Genomic DNA, 22,511 nt, shown 5'->3' on the forward strand with positions numbered 1-22,511 from the left:
CAGCTTAAAGTGTATAACAACTCTATTATTCAACATCAGAGAATAAATAGATAATATATTACTATAGGTAATAATTAAAAACTATATATTACAAGCACTATGGCATGGATGTGGACTTAGGGACACTGAGGAGATGCTGGTTCAATCCAAACAGATGCTGGCTTAAAATATAATATTCTTACAGAGGCATATGAACTCAATATCAGTTCTATAGCATAAAAATACGATAAAATATTATGGGGGGTGCTGGGGTTGTAACTCAGTGGTAGAGAACTTGCCTAGCATGTGCCAGGCAATGAGTTCAATGCTCAGCACAATATAAAAATAAATAAATAAAATAAAAGTATTTATTTTAAAATATTATGGAACAATTTAAATGAAAATCAAAATTTATAACACAAAAATCAAAGAAGAAAAATCCTAACTCTGTCAAAAAAAATAATTTAAGGAATAGATGTTTTGCTGTGGGTGGCTTTTCTGCCATTTTAAAACTGTACTTAAAATTTTTCCTTTAAATGCCACATATTTCTTTGCTGAAAAGAAAAATCATGAGTAATAAGCAAAATCAACAGCTTAGATTTTTTTTAATGTTTTATAGTTGGAGACGGGACACGATACATTTATTTTATTTATATGTGGTGCTGGAAATTGAACCCAGTGCTTCACACATACCAGGCAAGTACTCTACTTACTGAGCTACAACCCAGCCCCTACATCTTACATTTTATTAGTGGAATGACACATATCAACTATATAATTTAAATTATAATAGAAAACATATATTTGAAGAGAATATCTTTGAAAAATCTACCTATATAAATACTTTCATGCTAAATTTACCTCCTTTAAATCTCATCAACTGCTAGGAAATATGTGCATTAAAAAAAAACAGTAATCCTTGTATAGAGTGATCAGTGTGTGGTAACTACAAAGCAATATGAGACCAGAAGAGTAATGAGTACCACTTCTGAAATGGTCTTTATATGTTCATTTATTTTACTTTGTACTTAAATAAAAACACATTATTAAATACATTAAAGAGGCAACTGTGTTGTTAATGCCTTATCAAAGCAAAGGAGATATAGTGTTTGAATCAGATCTGAATTTATTTCTAGATGCCATGCATCTATACTGATAAATGATAGTAAGAAAAATACTTTGAATGGCTTTTAGGATTACCTAATATGATGGTGTGTGTTAAATGCAGAGTACCTGATATAAGAAATAAATGTTTAATCTGATTTCTGAATTGTGAATTTAAATGATAAATATGATGAAATGGCATTTTCTCTTTCTTTCTTTTTTATGGTTATAGTTTCAAGATAGATTTAAATAAGACTTTTTCAAAAATAATTTTTTTTTACTGATACATAAAATTATACATGTTTGGGGAGTATCATGATATTTTGATATATGTATATACATTGTATAATGATCAAGTCAGAGTAATCATACATACCTCATCATTTCTTGATGGTAAAAACACTCAAAATCTATATTTTTGGTATATACAGTGCATAATTATTAACTGCAGTCACTCTACCATGCAAAATAAAATCAGAAATTATTTCTCTTTAACTGTAACTTAGGCATCCATTTATCAACCTTTCCTCATTTATCCCTCCATCCAATTCTATGGGGCCTCTGGTAACCACTATTCTTTCACAACTTTTTTTTTTTGTACTGGGTATGGACTAAGGGGCATTTTACCAGTGAGCTACATTCCTAGTCCTTTTATTTTATTTTATTTTATTTTTTATTCTGGGTAGTGTCTCGCTAAGTCACTGAGGCTGGCTTCAAACTTGCAATCCTCCAGCCTCAGCCTCCAAAGTCACGGGGATTACAGTCATGAGCCATGACACCTAGCTTTTCTCAACTTCTTAGAGATTAAAATTTTTATTCTACATATGAGTGAGATGATGCAGTGCTTATTTTTCTGTGCCTGGTATATTTCAATTAGCATAATAATCTCTAGTTCGATCCATGTTGTCACAAAAAACAGAATTTTGTTCCATTTTATAAACTTGTTTATTTTTTAAATTGCCCAAATTAAGACAATTGAAGATATTTCAGATGATGTAAATTTAAATTTCCATCATTTTGGTACTCAAAATATGATTTTAGTTTGACTACATTTCCAAATTTTCCATGTTCATTCCAAACTATTCAAATTCAAGCTTGAATTCAAGTTCAGGTTTCTTAAACTTTTTGAAAATATAACTATTCTTCTATAAATTCATGCGACTTCATAGGCTATATCTCACAGTATCCCATTTAAGATTTTTGTCCATCACAATAGGCCTTATTCTCATTGAAATAAATGCATATTTCTGCTATTATTTCCTTCATGGTTCTAAATTTTATTTGCTAAAATAATTATCTTTTTAATACAAATTTCAGAAAATGTGGTGTGTTTTAATAGTATACTGTTCATTTTTTCTCCATGTTAAAAAAAAAAAAGAAAAGAAAAGAAAACTTCCAAAGATGGGCTATTACCCCAGAAGCCACTTACTTTTCTCATAATATTCTACTTGGAAAATACAGTGTTGTACTTCACTGAATATAATGTGTTAGATTTCTTAAAATTAAAGATGATGTTATTTGTCAAAGTTCTAATTGCTTGCACAGTTAAAATTTTTCTCATCATATAACCTCTAAAATATTTTCTCATCAAATAACTTTTTAGAAATGGAAATTTTATTTTCTAAAGGACAGTGTTACATTTGATGTTAGGATTAATTCTTCCTAAAGGGAGAGAACAAATAATGATAGTAATAATAATTCACTTATGTGAATGTCTATTTTTTCAACAAATTCTTTTCCATCTGTAATAGTCTACCATATTTGGTAGACTATTACAGGTCCACAGTCTAGTCAGTCTAATATGAGTTTGTTAAATACTTATTGAATCATACATAAATCAGTGGGCTTTCTGTATTTTAAATTATACTTGTATCTTGAAGGAAAACTCAACCATTTAATTAAGTGGACCTTTCTTATTGATAAGAAAAACTTGCCTCCTGTTTTACTGGCCCAAATTACATCCCATGTCCACACTTAAACCCTAAATTGGCAAAGGGCATGAAAGCACATAAATGGGTTAAATGAAGTATGGTTCCTTTCTGTGGGATAGGCTCCTTTCTCCTCTAAAGACTATTGTCAAAGAGTGTGGATAGGTATCTGAACAAAGCCAGAATTCTATTGGGATGCACACAGGCAGGAATTCAACTGTTGGGTTGTTATCTGTTATAACTTGATGCACAATAGAAAATTCTGTAATAATAATTGCTAAATCATTTTTCTAGTGTTATGAGACCTAAAACAGCTGGAATTCTTAGGAACTTTGGAAATTAAATTATTTCCATTTTAAGTTAAATTTTAGTTTTAGCATATTTTAATGTATTTCCATAACTGATTGATTATAAAAGTACAATTACTTATGCTTTGTGTTTTTGTGCCATAATTTATAAAAATGTAGACTCAAAAATACAAGAAATCACTAAATAGTTTTTCAGAAAATTTGATTCCATAGTCAAACTTCTATAAATCAGGTTTCCTAAAAGCCATGCCAAATAAAAATACTGAAAAATTTAAAGTAGCAAATCAGAATATCTTTAAATATTTTTAACCTAACAATGGAATGATAATTCAAATTAAGTGATCTTGATGATTAATTAGCTCCTCAGTGGAGCAATATAAATGAGGGTAATTTAAGAGTAGAATATCGATAATTTTTGGCAAAAGAAGAATTGATAGTGCTCATTAAGAGTTTTATATAATTTCTTGAGTCATGATTACACTATTGATTTTCTTAACAGTGTCTTTTCATAGGTAGACTTCCTCCTAGGATCTGGTCATACTGTGTACATTCTAAATGAGTTAAGTTTTTCTTTTAATTTTTAATTTTTAGCACAGAATGAAATGCTAATGATATTTTAAGGTAATTATGTATGGTGCTTGTTTTCAATAAAGAAACTCTTATGCATAGATGTGGAGCCATTCTTAATTCAATCACAGAAGTCCAAGTAAGAAAAGTAGATGTATAAAACTGAATAAAATTCATAACCTAAGAAAATATCAGCCATAATCTAAAATCATATTTATTCCCAAAGACAATGTGAAAACTTTTAAGATAATCCCATCTGCTCTGGAGGCTGAGGCAGGAGGATTGAAAGTTGAAAGTCAGCCTCAACAACCACCCTGTCTCAAAATAAAAAATAAAAAGGGCTGGGGATGTAGCTCAGTGGTTAAGCGTCCCTGGTTTCAATCCCAGGAAGGAAGGAAGAAAGGAAAGAAAGAAACAAAAGAAAAGAAAGAAGATAGGCACCAGAATCTACTTTTTAACCTCAAATATGATTCACCTTCTAATTGTCAAAACTAAATATAAATAAAATGACCAAGGTAATTTGTTTTTTTTCCTTCCTTCCTAACCAAAACGAACAGTAACTAAAAAGCATTTTAAAGACCTGTCCATAGTTCCAAGTATAACATTTAAAAATATCTGTTTTAATGAGAGGAAGTTTGTAATCTTATATCCATAGTGCTCAGCAAATTGTATGTAGTAAGTGCTTATTAAATATTTATTCTATGAAATATTTTCACTAATTTATTCGCCAATAATCTTCTAAAGCTAGAATGCAAATATTCACAAGAGCTCTTCAGGATCCAGGTCCTCTTATTCTTTTTTCCCTCATTATTATTCTCATAACGTTTGGACTCGTCCAGTGTCTTCATTTAGCTCTCCCTGTACCATCAAGTGCTATTTCAGATATTTTCCCCTCTTCACTTCCAATAGAGACTTTAGTTGGTTATCAGATCCTATTAGAGCTGACAGGCATTAAAAATGTAAAATTATCAAGTTACTTGAGGCCATGAAATTGAGGAAGAAATACAGATATCCAGAGAGTTTGCTATTTTTCTGTGTGGTCATGTTTTCAGCCCACATCCTGTCACGCTATGGCAGTTTCCCATTTACTGCAGCGAGTGGCTAAAAGGTTTTGTGGTAGTCGGGTAGATGTCACAGCACAAGCAGGAATTAACTCAATATACATCAAAAGGAAAGCTTTCAAAAGGAAGTTTAAGCATCATAAATGTCAAGGAGGCAGGAATAAATACCAATTGCTGTCAAAATATATTTTTAACAAAATTTAATAGAAAGGCAGCAGGAGATGTGAAAATAGATAGTATATAGGAGTAGAAAACAATAAATTTAAATCAGCATTTTTTTAAATTTAGAAATTCATAAACTCAGACCCACAGAACTGATACTTGAATAAGTATAATTTCCATGGTAATGATTATTTAAAACCCCACACTGAGTATAAATTTATGGATGGTGATTCATATGCAAAATAACAACTTGCATTTATAACAGAAATGAGATCAAAGCAACAGAATATATAATATGTTAAAGAGGAATTAACTATAGTGGAGGAGAGTTAAGCTCCTAAAGATTCATTCATTCATTCACTCACTCATTCACTAAATACTAAAATTATTGTGTTCCTGCCATAATTCCAGGGTCTTTATAAATTAATGATGACATTACATTAAATGCATGCAAACTTCACAGTGAATTTTTGATAAGAAAATGTTTTTTCCTTAAATGAAATTAACCTACCATTTAAGAAAGAACTATTTTTAATTCATATAAGATTATGACTTTGAAAACTTGTTGATAAGAAAGTAAATAAGCCAAGTTGATTTATTAAAAAGCAAAATCATGTTAGATATTGTGTCACCAATATACTGTTTACCAACAATAAAACTAAATAGCTTTCTTTTTTATTTTTGGCTGTGCTGGGGACTGAACCCTAGGCCTCATGCATGCTAGGCAAATGATATACCATGAAGCTCTATCCCCAGGCCAAAAGTAATGTTTTCATTAATAAAAGTAAATAATTAAAATGAAAAATATTTCTTTCTAAGCCCCAGTTACACATTTTAGTACAATTAATTTCCATGTTAACTTTGATGATATATTTTTTTTAATTCCAGGCATTAAGCCCAGGGGTGCTTAACCACTGAACCACATGCCACATCTCCAGCCCTCTTTATTTTGTATTTTAAGACAGGGTCTTGCTAAATTGCTGAGGCTGGCTTTGAACTTGTGATCCTCAGCCTCAGTCTCCTGAGCCACTGAGATTACAGGTGAGCACCACCACATTCAGCAACTTTTAAAATATTGTTTTCGGTCCATCTTTACAGATGAGAAAACTGAGGCTCAGATAAGTTAACAATTTATATGGGATTGCATAGTTAGGAAGTGATTTAAATCTCCGTCCCTTCAATTTTAAATCTTATACCATTAAATGAAAATTATATTTCAGAAAATGTCGACTTTATTTGCCAGTTAAAAATTTAATAATGTAGATCTATATCCAATGTGTACGATTAATTATACAACCAGAACTAATTATCTGTTTAACCACATTATAGTGTGTTATATGTTTTGATTTGGAATATTTCATTTTGGAATGTTAAGTTGCCTACATCAGTTTTTAAAATATGCCATGCTTAGTTTTTGAAAATTACAAATATTTAGATACAAATGCAATTTTAATGTGATTAACTAATGTCCATTCAGGTGTCTGGAGGTTCGTGATTGAAATCAAAGCCAGTAATAATCTTAACAAATTATTAGAAGTGTTGTTTAAGATATGAACCCTTTTGCTCAACAAGGAATGCAAACGAAATTGTCTAGATTAAGAGAACAGTTTAAATAGACTATCTTAGTCCATTAGTGTAGCTTTCAATCTTGTTTGTTTCTTTAGTTTCTTGAAATCATAACTGCTTCTCTGGATGACCTTCATTATAATCTGAATTGTCACATCGATATTTCTCCCAGAAAAGCCAGATAAATCACAAAGTTAGAAAACTTGAGCTTGGCAAATAAAGCTGCCTTTGACCATTATATCTGAACAGTGACCCTGTGGGCATTTAAAAAAAAATTATTCCAGTTATGTGTTTCAGTCTCTTGAGATTTAGCAGTAGCCAATTATGGCCCTTAGGCCAGAAAAGTGACTGATCATTGTCTGAAAACATGATGATAAAGTAGAAAGGTGAAATAAATTCATTTCTCCCTCTTATAGGTAGATGTTGATTGAAATAATGAGAGATTTAAAAAGCTGATATGGAGCTTTGATCTCGTTTTTTGATTTTTTTTTTTTGCCTCTTGTCTAGAATGTTACTCTTTACAAAATATGATCAGTTAATACAAAGGATAAAGAATAGTTTCGACTTGTGATTAAATTAAAAAGTCCCACAAATGGAATTTTGCACATTGACAAATGCAAATGGAATAGGATACCCATCAAAAGTAAAGAAATAGGAATTTTAACATTGCTGCACTAAATGCTCTTTTTCTGACCCTGTACACTCTCCTCAGGTGACTTTGCACTTACTTTTCTCATTTTAGAATGCCTTCTCTCACATATTGCCACTAGTAAAACAATCTCTCCTGCTTTCAAGACCAAGTCAAAAATTGCTTTACCAGTCCTCCCAGCTGGGACAGTCATGCCTGATTTCACAGCATATGGTACAAGCCTCGATTATTGTTGTGTACCATGGTATTATATATATTTGCCTCTAAATATGGGGCTCTTAACTATTTTTGTGCTGTGGATCCCTTTAGCATCTGGTGAAACGTATGGAAAATTTTTCAGGATGTTTTTAAATGTGTGAAATGAAAATAAAAACCATACAGGTATATAAAGAAATTAATTATATTATAATATAAATAGTAAATATTAAATATAGAAATATTATATATAATTATTAATGTACTTGAAGCAGATGTGATAATATAAATTCAGAATATTGGTTAGTATATTAACCACTAGTATAAATTATATGTGGTTTTTCAAGATACCAGCAACTAGGGTTTGATATAAAAACTTTAGTGATAAATTCACAGTTATTGCTATTAATATATCTTACCTATCATCATAATTGGAAATACTAAATTTCAGTGAAGATTAATAAAAATAAAGACACAAATGTTTTCCTATACCGACTCATGGATTCCAGATTAGAAACACTGCTTTTTCACTGTATGGTCAAAAGGGCAGAGGTTTTGATTTGCTAATTTCTGTCTTGAGGGAAGAATGAAACCACTGGCACAATCCAAGTTTGTTGAACAGTAGCTGCATTGTGTACTGAAAGTTCATATGCCAACCTTATCACTGTCATTTTTACATTATGAAATATGATGAATGATTTTTTTAGTAATTTAAATTAATATTTTAATCAAAATATTTATTAAAATTAAAATTAAATTTTCATTATCAATGGATACCATACATTGTACTATATATATTCTTTTGCTTAGACACAGAAGCTGAAAAATAGATTTAAAAGGCAACTCTAAATAAGCAATCTGTAAATGATACTTTTTTCCCTTCCTCCCAAGCCAGTAGACAACCTTGAAGATGACAATGCTGCTGATAAGGTTCTTAAATTCAACATCAGTTCCCAGGAAGCATAAAGCTCTAACCATAGGAACTAATCTGTCACTACAGTACAACATATTCTGAAGAATGACAGAAGGGAAATATCAATAATTTCAGCTGCTCAAATGGAAGCCTCTGACACCAACAATATTAAGTGACACATTCAAGGGTATTACTCTGTTTAGTAGTGAAGGTGAGAAAAAAGTTCTCAGTTTCTCAACTCTTGGCTTTTTATTTTTTACATTAAGAACCCTGGTTGGATGTAGCACAGTAGTAGAAAAAAAAAAAAAGAAAGAAAACAAGGAATGAAGGAAACTTCCTAACACTTATGGGACAACATAAGCCTATTATTTGAACGTATCCTTACAGCCTGATGCTTGATGTTATATAAACCAATAATCTATGATGAATGTTTTAAACTGTCAATTATTTATTTTAGTATAATATTCAATATAGATATAGGTGAATTGCTATTCTACTCAGTTTGATAAAATTAAAGGATAAACAAAAAATCATGTCTCTTAATATGTAATAAATGATTACAAAAACACAATTATACATATTAGTATGAGAGGCAATTATATAATTTTTTTTTTTTGGTAATGGGGATTGAATGAAGGGGCACTCAAACACTAAGCCACATCCCCAGTCCTTTTTAGTTTTTTTTTTTTTTTTTTTGGGTGCTGGGGATCGAACCCAGGGCCTTGTGCTTGCAAGGCAAGCACTCTACTGACTGAGCTATCTCCCCAGGCCCCTTTTTAGTTTTTGAGACAGAGTCTCAATAATTTACTTAGGCCTCACTAAGTTGCTAAGGCTGGCCTTGAACTTGGAATCCTCCTGTCTCAGCCTCCTGACCTGCTGGGATTACAGGTGTGCCCCACCACACCTGATATATAAATATCTTGACCATTTGCCAAATAGATATAAAACATATATATTGTGTATATTATATATAATAAGTATATGATACAATATGATCATTTTCAATCATTATGAAATTAAAATGAGTCTATTTTCATCTTTTCTCTCCAAAGCTTTCTAAATTCAAAAAATTTCAAAGAGATTTTATAATGCTATGCTGCTGCTTATGAACATTAAAGCTTTAATAGATAATTGCATGAAAAAGAAAATAGGCTTTTCAGTAACAATAACAAGTTTACAACATAAGTACACTTACTCATTCCCCTTTGAGTTAAAAATAAGATTTTGGTAATATATGGCTTTGGATCCTACAGTTTAACTTGATCATAGTCTGTCTAAGTTGTAGATGACTATCTACATTACTATTCTAATAATTTGGCTCTTTCTTATAAGAATATATTCATTATAAGAAATTAGTCCATTGCATAGCTCCAAAGAATATTAATTTTTCAGTATTTAAAAGTGAGAATATTAATTGCATACAAAAAAGAAATATGTGGAATAATGTCCATTATATTAACTACATCATGGCTAATCATTATTTCAGATCTCAGAATTAGAGTGTTCAACATATTAATTGGGAAAAATTCTTCTAATGTAAAAATGTTAGCATTCTTAATCTTTGAATACAGTTGAATTTAATAAATTTCAAATAAAAAAAACCCATTAGGTTTGTTTTCTTTCTGACTCTAGTAAATAAGAATGACAATTTCAAAGCAGGTATTCCAAAATATGAAACAAAATTATCATTCTTGCCAAAAAAAAAAAATCTTCTAGCATCTGTTACAACACAGAGCCATTATAATGCAATTAGACAGACTAAGGACCAGATGCTAAGGAAGCAAAATATAAAAGATGAAGCATGGCATTATTTTGGTTAATGAATTTAATTCCAAATGTTACAGAAGTGACTCATGGACTTTTTTTCCCCCAAAAGATCAGTGTCACATGTAATCTAATGGAAAAAGTAGATACTCTCTTATACTATATTAGATGTTTTAAAATGACTAAGCTGTAGACATTCACACAGGTAGATGAATAACTTGCCAATGGTGACAATATTTAAATTTGCACCTCAAAACAATGAGTTGGGTTATTTTATAAATGTAATATAATTCTAGAAAAAAATGATAAAAACAAAATATATTATAGAAATATTTAAAATAAAATATTTCTCTAATGTTCCCAAACTGGAAGTATTATATAATGAGAATATATGCTAACCTAATTCTGAAAATGCAAATTTAAATTTTTCTCCTAGAAAAATGTAGATAAAAGTGAAAATACTTTAGTAGGTCCACCTTTTGTGTTTCTATCTACAAACCAAAGTAGTGGTTATTTTGAAAATGAAAATCTTTTCTACAATAAGTTTATTAAAAATGGAAGTCCAAATCCCACCCCCAGAAGAGCAAAATGGAAAATGAGAGAAGAAAAATGGGTGAAATGAGAACATGCTAATTCAGATTTATTTTAAAAACTGAAAATAAATAAAATAAAGAAGGCTATTTTATGCAAGCAAAATATTATTATTATTTTTTGTAGATATGTAATGGTAGTTTACTTAACACTTTTGTTACTTACTATACCATAGAATAGCCTCAGTGTTCCTAGATTGCAATTCCCAGGGATGAATTATCAGAACAAGGAGGCACATTGATATTTGACTAAACTTGTCAGTCCAAATCACAAAAATTTGTTCTTGTTTTTGTTTTTGTTTTGTTTTGTTTTTTGGTACTAGGAATTGAACTCAGGGGTGCTATACCACTGAGCCATACCCCTAGCCATTTTTATGTGTTAATTTGTGATAGCATCTTGTTAAATTGCTCAGGACCTCCCTATATTGCTGATGGCTTCAAACTTGCCATCCTCCTGCTTTAGCCTCCTGAGCTGCTGGGATTATAGGTATGTGCCACTGCACTCAGCAATCATAAAGTTCTTTAAGGACTTTCTTCTTCAACACAGACACTTCAGATAATTGTTAATGTATATAACAAGGCAATCAACTTTATTTAGCTATTCAGGAACTGTTCCTTTCACCATATAACTTTTGTTTTTTTACTAAGGATAAACATTGAAAATATGTAGGAAAGTACAACTTTTATATTCATTAAGAGTATGATGAAAACAAGCCTTTTTCTCATTCACATAAGTATGTATCGAATAAACTGGCAAAGCATCTACAACCAAAACCATATTATTTTAAGCAACAACAAACTATAAATAATGAAAGCTAATCCTTTAGTTTTTTTCCCCTGATATATTCACTCAACATACATTTAACTTCTCATGTAACAGAAAGCTAGAATAGATTGTGCTATAGTCAAAGCCAGATTGACACAAATTTCCACTATAGACAAGGGGGCAGAATATTTTCTTTTAATATAGGCAACAAAATAACAAAGGAATCTCTTAAAAAAAGCATTATGGTAACAAAAGGTAACCTTTCTATTAAGTCAGTATTAAGTAGTGTTTAAAAATATATTATTTAAGGGCCAACTGTTTTGTAAAAAAAAAAATAAATAAAAACATGGAGAATACCTAGTGAGTTATTTATAAAGGAGTATAAAACAGAGCACCTGCTTTCAATAATGTTAATAAAAGGTTGTGGAATCAAAAATAATCCACAGAAACATTTAGCAAGTAATTATTTTGAATAGTGGGTATAAATGATTATATGGAACAAGAGTTCATAGAACAAAGTGAGGCTTAGAACAGTTAGTGAAAGTTTTATTGTAACTATAATACTTGAATTGGATTTTTAAGATGGGAGCAATTTAGAAACAAAATTAGATGGAAGGAGAAAAATTCCAGAAAATGGGAATGAGCATAGCAAAGCAAGAATAAGTGAATGAACTGGCTTGCATAGGAAAGAGGATATTTTATGCTGTGTATGTAGATGAGACAACACAAAAATTGTGCAGTCAATGCAATTTTCTGAGAAGATTCATATTGCTCCCCAAAAGAAATTCTACTAGATTTAAGAATTACACAACTGATCTTCTAAAAGCCTGTGGCCATGTATTTTGGTTACATAGTAATTTTATAAATACTATATTATAGTTTAGTGTAACCAATCTATTATGTATGTGTTTGTATGTATGTGCCTGTGTGTGTATGTATTTCAAAACATCATGGTATACACAAAAAATTTGTACAATTTTATTTGTTGATTTAAAAATAAAATGTTTTTAAAAAAGCAAATCATAGTACCCAGGCATGATGATGATGATGATGATGATGATGCATGCCTGTCTATAGTCTCAACTACTCAGAAAACTGAGGCAGGAGGATAAGGTGAGCCCAGGAGTTCCAGGCCAGCCAGGTCAACATGGAGATCCCATCTCAAAATAAAAATACTCATACTGTTTTAGAAGTTGAGCTCATAGAAGCAGACAGTACAGCTGTAGTAGCCAAGGCCTAGCAATTGGGGGAAATGGAATAATGTTGGTCAAAGTATACAAACTTTCAGTTATAAGATAAATAAGTTCTGGGGATCTGATATACAGCATGGTAATTAGACTTAATAATTCCATTCTGTATATTTGAAATTTGCTAAGAGAGATTTTAAGTGTTCTCACCATAAAAATATAATGGTAACTATGTAAAGTGACAGATATGTTAATTAAGTTGAAGATAGTAATAATTTCACCATGTATATTTATATCAATCATATTGAATACTTTGAATATACGTAATTTTATTTATATTTCAGTAAAGCTGGCATAAAGTAACTCAGAGTTCTTATCACATTTTACTGCTATAACACTTACATATTTTATAAGTTCAACCCTTAAAATAACTGAACCTGAAAAGTAATGTTTTCACATATGAAAACTGAGACCCATTGTAAATGAATATCTGTCAAAGTCACACAACAAGCATTTGGAGTTGGGACTTCTCCCATGTATCCTGATTACAATTACCCACTTCTATAATTTCCTTGGGTCATTGAGAATTTGAAGTTTTTATCATGAACATTTCTAGGCTATCTAGATGCCCACACTAATCAAATATGAAAAGAAAATTTGTTTTAAAGTGTCATCTCAACTTGAAATCTGCACATAAAACAAATTTCTTTGTTCCAAGAAATATATGGAACAAAAGGGAAGCAGAAAAACTGAAACAGGCTTAATACTGGAGACCTGAATACTCTTGAAATTTAGACAATCCAGGTCATTAGTCATAGAGTCCTAAGGGGGGAAAGAATGCCTGGTTCCACACTAGTAAAGCCAGAAGCTCTCTAATTTGCATCCCTTACTTGGCTGAGGATATCAGATGTGTTCAGGTTGAACAAGTTCAAGACTCTTGCTTGAGTAATTTTAAGGAATGTAACACATTCTGAATAGTAATTGGTTATTTAATAATCCTGTTTGCAGCGCCAACATAAGCTAGCTTCACTCTTAGGCACAGAATAGGACCAACTGCCTTACTCAGTACTAGGAAAAGAAATCTTCATCTGCATATAAGCTTTAAAGTCAACCTGATGTGAAATCCTGAAATACATTTTGAAAATGAATGGATTAGTGATAAAATTAATGAGAAAACTAAAGTCTCTGAAATGAAATATTTTTGGCATGTGATAACCTGATATGCTGCCCTCAAAAGTCCCTTGCAATTAGGTTTGCTGAGCCACCACAGCATAGTTTTTCTTGCATCATGGCTATTATATTAACCAAGCCAACTTGTCTATTAGTCCTTGTCTCACATCACTTTTTAACACTAACTTTTACTCCATTTCAGCCAATCTCTTCATCCATGGCTATATGCTACATTCACCTTCTGACTTTTCTCAGTGTGCTGCTCTACTATCTGTGAGGGCTCCCCGCTACAAATACTCCTACTGCCAGTTACAACCCCCTCACCTATTAAAATGTTCTTCAGTATTAGTCTCATTTTCTACCACTTTACATATTCTCTATTGCTTGATATCCAGCCTAGTTTGATTCCAATTGACTAATAGAGTGTTATATACAAAGAACAACAACTTAGACTTTACTTAAACTTGTGTGTGCATATATAGATACACACACACATACACACATATGCATGCAAATATATGTAGTTACACATACAGGTATGCCATTATCCTTCAAACAGTATTTATCAAAATATTGGAATTGACAAATGCTTCCCAGTATGCAATTCAGAATTATAACTACCATCATTTCTCTCCAAATGTCTACTGCTCTTTGCTAGGAAAACATCAAATGATATAGTTTATGCCTAAGTAAACCACTATTATTCATAAACTGAATCCTACTGTGTTCATTAATTCATTCAGCAAATACATATTAAGCTACTACTACATGGCTAACAATCCACTTATACTGTATATTCAGTCATGACCAAAGCAGATAGAGCATAGGCAAGGAGGGCATTTCAAGTAGAAGCAGTAGCAAAAATAGACAAACATTTGAGAAATGACAACAGGTTAGTGTGGCTGACTGGCAGTGAGTCTGCAGAGAAGGAAGAAGAAGGAAACATGAATCAAGACTGGGTCTTGTTAAGATACTGGATGCATCAGAACAAAAATAATATTTAACCAGAGATCAAAAAAACCTGATTTATAATTTAAAAAGATCACTATGGATTCTCTGTGGATGGTAAAAAGAAGGGAAAAAAAGCACAAGTGGCAAAAATGATTGGGGAGGGGACTATTGTTAGTGGCTATAATTTAAGGGTAACTTAATTTAAGGGTAACTTAAACCATCATGAAAAACAAAAGGTACTGCACAGTATGTGTGCACTTTCTCAGCTGTTCCATGAACCTTTTATTAATGTATGAGATATCTGACACATTTCTTATAGTAGCTCTTCCAAACCTTCCTACAGTTATTCAGGTTCACAAACTGCTTCCTTCCTCTCCACCTCTCTCTCTCTGTATTTACTAAACAGATCAAAATCCCTCCTTGTGAGGTCCCCAACCATCCCTTCCTTCTTCTAACACCTTATGTGCCTCTGTACAATTTTATTAAGTGTGCACAATTTCTCTCTAATCTTCTGAGTTACTTTAGATTTAGATTCTATCTAAACAGACATCAGGATTTGGAGTGCAGGTAGTTCATCTGGCAAATGATTTTAGAAACGATGAGAAAATGAGATTAGGAAACTGGAGAAGATAATACAGGATGTGAAAATACACACATTACTACTGGGGACAATTGGTGCTCAATCCCTCTAGTGAACTTCTGAGAAGCTATGAAATATTGTCTACCAGAGGATGAGGTGACTGAGTGCATTCTCCACGACTCCCATTTTCTGGTAGTTTAAAGTCAATTCTAGTGGCATTAAAGACTGCTCTCCCCAGGCTTATTCCTTTTTGTAGGAGAAGCCGTGTGTCCTACAATAAGTCCTCAGGCGAAGCAATGGAGTAAGACATAAGAACTTTGGAGGTAAGTATGTCAGAATTTGCAGTGAACTCAGGTGGGGAAGGAGATTTTGGGCAGACTATCAGTAACACCTTCTTCATCTTCTTTATTCTTTAGAACCTGTTTATTTCTCTGCTCTAATGAAATACTCCTTAGGAATTACCATTAGACACTATATAACAGTAATGGACATACTCAATGTACATAATTCAACTTAATTCATATTTAAATTATTTATATATAAAGGAAGGTATACACATATCAAAACTTCACCACACTGGACCCCACAAATTTGTATAATTATTATGTATCAATTTAAAAATTAAAAACATATACTTCAAAATTTGTTTCAGTGAATTAATCTAATGCAGGTAGCCAAAATAGATAAATTCATTATCTTTAATTATATTACAAGACTTCTCCTCATTGCTCTTCAAAGGACTTTGGTAGAAATCACTGGTGCTCATTTTTTTTTTTTTTATTTTATTTTTTTTTTTATTTATTTTTTACGTTTACATAGGGTAATGATGTTTCTTTTTTTTCCCTTCCCCCCCACCCCTCCCACCCTTTTCCCTTTATACAGTCCTTCTTTCCTTCATTCTTACCGCTCTCCTTAGCCTAACTCTAAACCTAACCCTAAACCTAATGCTAACCCCTCCCACCCCCATTATATGTCCTCATCCGCTTATCAGCGAGATCATTCGTCCTTTAGTTTTTTGAGATTGGCTTATCTCACTTAGCATGATATTCTCCAATTTCGACCATTTGCCTACAAATGCCATAATTTTATCATTCTTCATTGCGGAGTAATATTCCATTGTATAAATATGCCACAGTTTCTTTATCCATTCATCAACTGAAGGGCATCTAGGTTGGTTCCACAATCTGGCTATGGTGAATTGAGCAGCAATGAAGATTGATGTGGCTGTATCTCTGTAGTATGCTGATTTTAAGTCCTTTGGGTATAGGCCAAGGAGTGGGATAGCTGGGTCAAATGGTGTTTCCATTCCAAGCTTTCTGAGGAATCTCCACACTGCTTTCCAGAGTGGCTGCACTAATTTGCAACCCCACCAGCAATGTATGAGTGTTCCTTTTTCACCGCATCCTCGCCAACACCTATTGTTGCTTGTATTCTTGATAATCGCCATTCTAATTGGGGTGAGATGAAATCTTAGGGTAGTTTTGATTTGCATTTCCCTTATTACTAGGGATGTTGAACATTTCTTCATATATCTGTTGATTACTTGTACATCTTCTTCTGTGAAGTGTCTGTTCATTTCCTTAGCCCATTTGTTGATTGGATTATTTGTATTCTTCATGTAGAGTTTTTGAGTTCTTTATAGATTCTGGAAATTAGCGCTCTATCTGAGGTATGGTTGGCAAAGATATTCTCCCACTCTGTAGGCTCTCTCTTCACATTTCTTTTTTTTTTTTTTTTTTTTTTTTTTTTTTTTTTTTTTAATTTATTTATTTTTTTACGTTTACATAGGGTAATGATGTTTATTATATTTTTCCCCTCCCCCCCACCCCTCCCACCCCTCCCACCCCTCTTTTTCCCTCTACACAGTCCTTCTTTCCTTCATTCTTACTGCTCTCCTTAGCCTAACTCTAAACCTAACCCTAAACCTAATGCTAGCCCCTCCCACCCCCCATTATATGTCCTCATCCGCTTATCAGCGAGATCATTTGTCCTTTAGTTTTTTGAGATTGGCTTATCTCACTTAGCATGATATTCTCCAATTTCGACCATTTGCCTACAAATGCCATAATTTTATCATTCTTCATTGCGGAGTAATATTCCATTGTATAAATATGCCACAGTTTCTTTATCCATTCATCAACTGAAGGACATCTAGGTTGGTTCCACAATCTGGCTATGGTGAATTGAGCAGCAATGAACATTGATGTGGCTGTATCTCTGTAGTATGCTGATTTTAAGTCCTTTGGGTATAGGCCAAGGAGTGGGATAGCTGGGTCAAATGGTGTTTCCATTCCAAGCTTTCTGAGGAATCTCCACACTGCTTTCCAGAGTGGTTGCACTAATTTGCAACCCCACCAGCAATGTATGAGTGTTCCTTTTTCACCACATCCTCGCCAACACCTATTGTTGCTTGTATTCTTGATAATCGCCATTCTAATTGGGGTGAGATGAAATCTTAGGGTGGTTTTGATTTGCATTTCCCTTATTACTAGGGATGTTGAACATTTTTTCATATATCTGGTGATTACTTGTACATCTTCTTCTGTGAAGTGTCTGTTCATTTCCTTAGCCCATTTGTTGATTGGATTATTTGTATTCTTCGTGTAGAGTTTTTTGAGTTCTTTATAGATTCTGGAAATTAGCGCTCTATCTGAGGTATGGTTGGCAAAGATATTCTCCCACTCTGTAGGCTCTCTCTTCACATTTCTGACAGTTTCCTTTGCTGAGAGAAAGCTTTTTAGTTTGAATCTATCCCAGTTGTTTATTCTTGCTTTTATTTCTTGTGCTATGGGAGTCCTGTTAAGGAAATCTGATCCTGAGCCAACAAGTTGAAGATTTGGACCTACTTTTTCTTCTATAAGATGCAGGGTCTCTGGTCTGATTCCGAGGTCCTTGATCCATTTTGAGTTGAGTTTTGTGTAGGGTGAGAGATAGGGGTTAGTTTCATTCTATTGCATATAGTTTTCCAGTTTTCCCAGCACCATTTGTTGAAGAGGCTATCTTTTCTCCATTGCATATTGTTGGAACCTTTGTCTAGTATGAGAAAATTGTATTTATTTGGGTTTGTGTCCATGTCCTCTATTCTGTACCATTGATCTACCTGTCTATTTTGGTACCAATACCATGCCGTTTTTGTTACTATTGCTTTGTAGTAGAGTTGAAGATCTGGTATTGCAATACCCCCTGCTTCGCTCTTGCTACTGAGGATTGCTTTAGCTATTCTAGGTTTTTTATTCTTCCAGATGAATTTCATAATTGCTTGCTCTATTTCTGCGAGGTACATCATTGGGATTTTAATTGGAATTGCATTGAATCTGTATAGAACTTTAGGTAGTATAGCCATTTTGACAATATTAATTCTGCCTATCCAGGAACATGGGAGATCTTTCCATCTTCTAAGGTTTTCTTGAATTTCTTTCTTTAGTGTTCTGTAGTTCTCATTGTAGAGGTCTTTCACCTTTTTTGTGAGATTGATTCCCAAGTATTTTATTTTTTTCGATGCTATTGTGAATGGAGTAGTTTTCCTAATTTCTCTTTCTGAAGATTCATCACTTATGTATAAAAATGCATTGGATTTATGAGCATTGATCTTGTAACCTGCTACTTTACTGAATTCACTTATGAGTTCTAAAAGTTTTCTGGTGGAATTTCCAGGTTCCTCTAAATATATAATCATGTCATCAGCGAACAGGGATAGTTTGAGTTCTTCTTTTCCTATTCGTATCCCTTTAATTTCTTTGGTTTGTCTGATTGCTCTGGCTAGAGTCTCAAGGACGATGTTGAATAGAAGCGGTGAAAGAGGGCATCCCTGCCTTGTTCCAGTTTTTAGGGGGAACGCTTTCAGTTTTTCACCATTTAGAATGATATTAGCCATGGGCTTAGCGTAGATGGCCTTTATAATGTTTAGGAATGTTCCCATTACCCCAATTTTTTCTAGTGTTTTGAGCATGAAGGGATGCTGTATTTTATCAAATGCTTTTTCTGCATCTATTGAAATAATCATGTGATTCTTAACTTTAAGTCTGTTGATATGGTGAATGACATTTATTGATTTCCGAATGTTGAACCAACCTTGCATCCCTGGGATAAAACCCACTTGATCGTGGTGCACTATCTTTTTAATATATATTTGTATGCGATTTGCTAAAATTTTGTTGAGAATTTTTGCATCGATGTTCATTAAGGATATTGGTCTGAAATTTTCTTTCCTTGATGTGTCTCTGTCTGGTTTAGGTATCAGGGTGATATTGGCTTCATAGAACGAGTTTGGTAGGGTTCCCTCCTCTTCTATTTCATGGAATAGTTTGAGGAGTATTGGAATGAGCTCTTCTTTAAAGGTTTTATAGAACTCGGCTGAGAACCCATCTGGTCCTGGACTTTTCTTTGTTGGTAGGCTTTTGATGACCTCTTCTATTTCATTGCTTGAAATTGGTTTATTTAAGTTGTGTATGTCCTCCTCGTTCAGTTTAGGTAGTTCATATGTCTCTAGAAATTTGTTGATGTCTTCAAGGTTTTCTGTTTTGTTGGAGTATAGATTTTCGAAATAGCTTCTAATTATGTTTTGTATTTCACTCGTGTCTGTTGTGATGTTTCCTTGTTCATTCCGAATTTTAGTAATTTGAGTTTTCTCCCTCTTTCTCTTTGTTAGTGTGGCTAAGGGTTTATCAATTTTATTTATTTTTTCAAAGAACCAACTATTTATTTTATTAATTTTTCCGATTGTTTCTTTTGTTTCGATTTCGTTGATTTCGGCTCTGATTTTAACTATTTCCTGTCTTCTACTACTTTGGTATTGGTCTGCTCTTCTTTTTCTAGTGCTTTGAGCTGTAGTGTTAACTCGTTTATTTGTTGATTTCTACTTCTTTTTTGAATGCACCCCATGAAATAAATCTTCCTCTAAGTACTGCTTTCATAGTGTCCCAGAGATTTTGATATGATGTGTCTTTGTTCTCGTTTACTTCTAAGAATTTTTTTATTTCCCTCCTGATGTCTTCTGTTATCCATTCATCATATAATAGTGTATTATTTAGTCTCCAGGTATTGGAGAAGTTTCTGTTTTTTATTCTGTCATTTATTTCTAATTTCAATCCATTATGATCTGATAGAGTACAAGGTAGTATCTCTATCTTCTTGTATTTACTAACAGTAGCTTTGTGGCATAAAATATGGTCTATTTTAGAGAAGGATCCATGTGCTGCTGAGAAGAAAGTGTATTCATTCTTTGTTGGATGGTATATTCTATATATGTCCGTTAAGTCTAAATTGCTGATTGTGTTGTTGAGATCTATAGTTTCTTTATTCAATTTTTGTTTGGACGATCTATCCAGTGGTGAGAGAGGTGTGTTAAAATCGCCTAGTATTATTGTGTTGTGGTCTATTTGATTTCTGGAATTGAGAAGGATTTGTTTGACGTACGTGGATGAGCCAATGTTCGGGGCATAGATATTTATGATTGTTATGTCTTGCTGATTTATGCTTCCCTTAAGCAGCATGTAATGTCCTTCTTTATCCCTTCTGACTAGTTTTGGTTTGAAGTCCACATTATCTGAGATGAGGATGGATACTCCAGCTTTTTTGCTGTGTCCGTGTGCATGGTATGTTTTTCCCCATCCTTTCACCTTTAGTCTATGGGTGTCTCTTTCTATGAGATGTGTCTCTTGCAGGCAGCATATTGTTGGATTTTTCTTTTTAATCCAATCTGCCAGTCTGTGTCTTTTGATTGATGAATTCAGGCCATTAACATTCAGGGTTATTATTGTGATATGATTTGTATTCCCAGTCAATTGACTCATATTTGTTTTTGACATGATTTGGTTTCTCCTTTATTTGGCTATTCCTTTAGGCTAGCGCCTCCTGTTGCTGATTTGCATCGTTGTTTTTCATCTCTTCCTCATGGAATATTTTGCTGAGAATGTTCTGTAATGCTGGCTTTCTTTTTGTAAATTCCTTTAGCTTTTGTTTATCATGGAAGGATCTTATTTCATCGTCAAATTTGAAGGTAAGTTTTGCTGGGTATAAGATTCTTGGTTGGCATCCATTTTCTTTCAGTACTTGAAAAATGTTGTTCCAGGCCCTTCTAGCTTTTAGGGTCTGGATTGAAAAATCTGCTGATATTCTTATTGGTTTCCCTCTGAATGTAATTTGATTCTTTTCTCTCGCGGCCTTTAAAATTCTGTCTTTATTTTGTATGTTAGGTATTTTCATAATAATGTGCCTTGGTGTGGGTCTGTTGTAATTTTGTATGTTTGGAGTTCTATAAGCCTCTTGTACTTGGTTTTCCATTTCGTTCTTCAGATTTGGGAAATTTTCTGTTATTATTTCATTGAATAGATTGTTCATTCCTTTGGTTTGTTTCTCTAAGCCTTCCTCAATCCCAATAATTCTCAAATTTGGCCTTTTCATGATATCCCATAGTTCTTGGAGATTCTGTTCATGATTTCTTACCATCTTCTCTGTTTGTTCCACTTTGTTTTCAAGGTTAAATATTTTGTCTTCAATGTCTGAGGTTCTGTCTTCCAGGTGTTCTATCCTATTGGTTATGCTTTCTATGGAGTTTTTAACTTGGTTTATTGTTTCCTTCATTTCAAGGATTTCAGTTTGGTTTTTTTTCAGTATCTCTAACTCTTTATTGAAATGATCTCTTGCTTCCCGTATTTGGTCTTTTAACTGTTGATTGGTGCGATCATTTAATGCCTGCATTTGCTCTTTCATCTCCTCCTTCAATGCCTGCATTTGCTCTTTCATCTCCTCATTAGCTTCCCTGATCGTTTTAATTACGTACATTCTGAACTCCCTTTCTGACATTTCTTCTGCTGTGCTGTCATTGGGTTTTATTGATGTAGTATCTAGGTTTGTTTGGGACATTTTCTTCCCTTGTTTTCTCATAATGGTCAGTTGTCAGTGGGACCCTGAGATATTGCAGTTTTCCACTATTGGCTTATAGTGTCCCAGTAGATTTCCAGTGTATCACCTCCCAGCCTTCAGCAGCCTGATGTCTTGGAGGAATCTGATAAAGCAGCTCATTCGAAGAATACTGCCCCTAGCCCCCTACTGGTTCCACGTTTTGGAACT

At 33.0% G+C, this 22,511-nt stretch overlaps 1 protein-coding gene across 4 annotated transcripts in view; it reads right to left on the reverse strand.

Moving 5' to 3' along the window:
* Dmd (dystrophin) overlaps positions 1–22,511 on the reverse strand; it is a 2,099,091-nt gene that overhangs the window by 1,987,338 nt on the left and 89,242 nt on the right. The gene's annotated exons all lie outside the window — the stretch shown is intronic.

This window comes from Sciurus carolinensis, chromosome X (assembly GCF_902686445.1).
Source record: "Sciurus carolinensis chromosome X, mSciCar1.2, whole genome shotgun sequence".
Classification (NCBI taxonomy): Eukaryota; Metazoa; Chordata; class Mammalia; order Rodentia; family Sciuridae; genus Sciurus; species Sciurus carolinensis.